This window comes from Asparagus officinalis, chromosome 7 (genome assembly GCF_001876935.1).
Source record: "Asparagus officinalis chromosome 7, Aspof.V1, whole genome shotgun sequence".
NCBI lineage: Eukaryota > Viridiplantae > Streptophyta > Magnoliopsida > Asparagales > Asparagaceae > Asparagus > Asparagus officinalis.
The window spans coordinates 6,256,238-6,261,353 of NC_033800.1; the positions used below are offsets into that span (position 1 = coordinate 6,256,238).

The 5,116-nt window shown below is 36.1% G+C and overlaps 1 long non-coding RNA gene across 2 annotated transcripts; it reads left to right on the forward strand.

The window, feature by feature from the left end:
• On the forward strand, positions 3,452–4,758 carry LOC109846551. 2 transcript variants are annotated; one of them, XR_002248552.1, is made up of 4 exons: positions 3,452–3,715; positions 4,215–4,323; positions 4,439–4,623; positions 4,721–4,758. It is a non-coding gene; the product is annotated as an uncharacterized LOC109846551 (long non-coding RNA). The 2 variants fall into 2 exon arrangements; XR_002248551.1 differs by having other exon boundaries at positions 4,439–4,744.

Genomic DNA, 5,116 nt, shown 5'->3' on the forward strand with positions numbered 1-5,116 from the left:
TGTTTGCGTCGAAAATTGTTGTATTCATTGCGGTATTCATTACAACTTCAATCGTTACAATGAAAACAAAAAAAAAGATTGTCTTTTTATAAGACTTTTACACAATGAAAACAAAAGTTTACAACTCTCGTCAAAACAAACGCAGAGATCGTTTATCGGTCTTCTGCTTGCGTGGGATCTTTGCCTGTGCCGGGGTTTATCCGTGGACCGCCTTAGATCTGGATCCGGTTGATGAAAAATTTGGCAGAGCTTCGCCTTCGCCGAGGAAGTATTTGATTTGAAGCGCTGAAATCGACCAAGCGAAATCAGGGCTCTTCTCGAGATTAAGACCAAGCCTAATCTCAAGGGACGGACGGGAACGGGCGTCGGATCTCTCGAACTCTCCTTCTTTATGCCGAAGAACTCGCCAAGATCTGTCAACCCTCGCTGAAATTCGTGCTCCTTTGACTCCACAATCCGGCAGCACCTCCTCGTCTTGATAATCAATCGCCCCCGCTGAAAGGAGGCCCTAGGCTTGTATTTATAGGGCTTCGAAAGTGGTTATTTGGATGAGAACAAGTGATTTGACCTTATCTTTAGTCAATAACAGCCTAACCACGTTTGTAGATGATATCAAGTCAGTTGGGAACCTCTGGAACCAACAAATCTCGAGATATCTGCGGTATTTTAGTCATAACTCTTTCGTACGACCTCCGATTAGGCTGATTCAAGATGCGTTGGAAAGCTAACGAAGAGATCTACAACTTTTATGTTTTGATATTTTTCAGATTCAAATCGCAGCATAGTCAAAATTACTGTAACAAATTCCGACCCGCTACTGTAGCAGAATTCCGACCCGCTACTGTAGCAGAATTCCGACCCGTGGGTACTGTAGCAAAATTCCGACCCACAGGTACTGTAACAGCCTTAACTTACTCATCCGACCTCGGAATGAGGCGATTCAAGATGCGTTGGAAAGCCGACGAGGAGATCTACAGGATCCCATAATTGAATCATATGTGGAATAAATAGGACACGAGGGGTGCTCTGTCTTTTGTAAATGACGTGGGGCTCCCGATCAGCTCTTGTTTCCGTTATTCCGAAGTTCCGTTGCTACGTATGACCCGTCGACTCACTTCATGTGTTTGTCATTGTCAAACGAGCTCCTGCGACTCTAATAGCGATGTTTATCATCTTCTCTCTGTCTCGAGTCGTGTACGGACACCCATAGGTATTTTTTAGACGCCTACACCTGCTCCTTACAGAATACCTATTGGTTCTTTGTTAGATGGTGATGGCCTCTTGACTTTGACTTATCTCTATTGTCACCTCTCGGATATGAACTTCTACTTCTCGTTGACAAGGTCTCTTCTGAAGTACTAGCGCGAGAAGTCTCTTTGTTCTTCCTTCTCAAATCATAATTCGTTAAAGCATTAGTTACTTCACTATAAGTGATAGAAGATATCATGTTCAATAAAGTAAGTACAAAGGTATCATACCCCCTCATCCGGTAAGGAACCCAAAAGAATAATAGCCTTGTACTCATCCGATATCTTCTCATCAACATTGGCCAAGTCCGACAACAACTTAGTGTAATTATTCACATGAACTGCTAGTGAGGTGCTCCTGGATATCTGAAATCTGAATAACTTGCTCAACAAGTACAATCTGTTCTCAACACTCTTCGTAAGATACTTATTGTTGAGAATTTCTCATATCTTCATTGCAGACGTCACCCTAATCACATCATATTTCAGCTCCTGTTCTAAACAAGACCTGATCATCCCATAAACATTTTTATCCATCTTTTTTCATATCGCCTCTTCATATTTTGGTGGCCTCTCATGGACCGTGATGATCTCCTCCAAATTCTAAGCATTGAGCGCATCCTGAACATCGCTCATTCACAAACCAAAATTGATCTTGTCGTCATACTTCACCACACTAATTTTAGTATTCTGAAAACCAACTTGAACTGTACCCGCTATCTTGCTGCTTTCACTAACTTCTTCACCCATAATCACAAACTCCAAATTATAAAGAAAGATTCAAACTTTAGAATTTAGAAGTTACCCAACTGAACCCTAGAATTTAGTAGTTGCATATATTTTCTTTTTGAGTAACAAATGTGGCATATGTTTTCACTTTACATTTAAGAAAATATCTAGAAAATACCCATTCACAAGTTCAGGTTTTGATAAATATAGAAATCCCTCTAAGATTTACAGGTTTAATAGGAACACCCTTCTGTGGTTTTAAAATTGATAGTTTTATTCCTAGAGTTTCAATATTTCCTAATAAACTTGGATGCAAAAGTTATGACTATACGATATGACGATATGTACACTCATATAGATGTACATATGATTGCTCTATTGAAAAAGATGATTACATAAACAGATGATGATTATTTGATTAGAGACTGAATATGAAGAAGACATGTTACTTTACCTTGGGAAATATATGTCATTTCTACAAACCACTATAGGTTTTTTGGGATAAAGGAATAAACATTATTTGATTTCTTATTTTGATGGCAGTTTTACACTGATACAGAGATGAAAAAGCAGTATAGATCAATGATAGAAGTGCGTAGAGCCTTGGAGAAAGAAGAATAACAAGCAAAGTCCGTATCTGATACTGCAGTAAGTAATCATGCATCTATTTAATTTACAGCGCAGTATGTTGCTAAATTTTCTCTCTTTTTATTTCAATGAAATGTTTTGGGTAGCTTTGTTGCAGACAACATCAGAAACAGTGGCAGCTGAAGATATTGAATTAAAGCCAAGGAACCTAACCTGGACGCTTTCTGGACCCGACAACAAGGAAGTTAATTGGCAGTTCAACAGAGGCACGAGGTCTGGATAGATTTCCATATCTATATGTTTTATGTATTAGACTCTTTAAATATGTTCATATTTATGATTCTGATAGTTATGTTTCGCATTTGCAGGATGAAGCGAAAGGGAACTTCCCGTGGGATTCATTTAGCTAAGGAGTTTTCTTAATAACAAGAAGAAAAAGATGGATTGTCAAGTTTTCATTGAAGTATTGAATAGCTTATATGTCCTCATTTGAAACATTGAAATGATTGTTACCTGTTATTGCAGTAATAAATGAACAAAATGTTTCATCCTTTGCCAGCATATTTTAATGCAGTCTAATATACTCTAATTTCTCAAAATTGGTCATCTATTAGTACAATTCAGTGAGTAATTTGTACCCATTTCACTTTCAAGTGTGTTTTGTATGACAAATGAAAATGCAACGGTTTTTGTGTTTAATTCGTAGTTGAAAGAAAGCTACATGAGTTAAACATGTTTAGACTCATGAATTATGACTGAAACAAAATAATCCTGTATTATGTCAACTTGTTCTGAATATTTAATCTCCATTTACTTTGATGCAGAATAAATACTTCCTATTTTATCCCCTGAATAGGTTCCTTCTCTTCTCTCTCCAACTTCTGAATATAAGCTCAACCACCAAAGTGTGCAAACTTGTGCAATCCCTCAAAAGAACTATTGGCTCAACAGATCCTCGAAATTTCTTCAGCTTCTCCTCCAAACCCTGCAATGAGTTTTGAAAAAAAAAAGAGCTAGCAATGGTCGTCATTGAGGACTCAACGAAGAATTCAGTGGAATCAGGATCAGGAAGCATAAGTAGATAACCGGATCATTTTTGTGTTTACTACTCAGGGAGGAAGCAGGGACCAACTACTGAATGCGTAGACTGGGTAATTTTCTAATGTTAAATACTTGCTTATTTTGTTAGAATGTTGTTATTCATTTACTCGGCTACAGGGTCTAAACTCTATATAATAGTGGCCGATAATCCATCCATATTGGTGACAATGTATGATATTAATGATACATCAAATGTATGCCTGTGCTTGGATCAATGCATAAATTCCTAAATTCACCGACTCACTGTTAGAAATTAATTCTTTTTTGGTGCAACGTAAATGCATGAACAATCATCATTGAGAATTATAATGTTTGTACTATTTAATACTTTAAGGCATATAGTTTAAAAAGAGAGATGCGTCTCCTAACTGAAATTCACAAGAAAGACTTTATATTTATGTCCTGTAGTGCCAACATAGTATAAGAATTATTGTATAACCATATTGTTCAAAATGGACTTTAAATTATATAATCCATGAAAATGTTATGTAATAAATAAATAAATAAATATTTATTGATTAATGATCTTATATTTTATTCTGGCTGCAGTTCTATATTGATGAAGAAATTGGTAAGAGATACAGATCGAGAAAAAAAGTGTTTCAAGCATCTGACACAAAAGAACAGACCTCAAATTGAGCCTGTAACTGATACTCCTGTAAGTTCATGGCATTTTCATAATTTAGAGATTGTAACATATATCTCCCTATATATTTTTTAATTTATATCTGTGTAATTATATTTTTACTAATTTAAGAACATGTTTGCTAAAGTCCATGGCGCAGCAACCATCTGAGGCAACAAAAGCTGAAGTGAGAGAATGGAAGCCTAAGAACCTGACGTAACAAAACCTGACAGCGATGAGGGCCATCCCTTTTGTTGATGGAGTGGAGGTGGCTAAAGAAATTCGTCGAGTTTGGGCTGAGGATTTTAAGAAACAACTAAATAACAAGAAATTGTTAGTATAAAATACTTTTAGTTTATGGTATTTTTTATATTCACCACATTTAATCTTTCTGATTCTAATAATTTGTAGCATTTTTTCCCTTTCTTAGGAGGAAGCGCATGAACTAAAGAGAAAAAACCCCTTGAGATAGAAGTATAGATTTGTAGTGAGAGAGAGAAGAGACTATTGAACTTAGTTTCTCTGAGATGAAATTGATGCCTTTATCTAATTTTTCGCATTATTATCTATTTTAATGAAACATGTTGTAATTTTCCAACACTTACTTTTATGAACCAGTCTTTGCGAAATTTCTCTTATGTTTGCTGTTAGTAATTAGTACTGCTGAGTTACTCAAACTGAACATTGTCTATGATCAAAGTAACTTAACTTTTACTGCCTCATTAATTTCAACTCCCAAACAATAATGCACAGAGGAAAATTTACGTACGCTTTTAACTCCTAACGCCGAATAGGATAATATCACACATGTCAGAAATAATAAAAA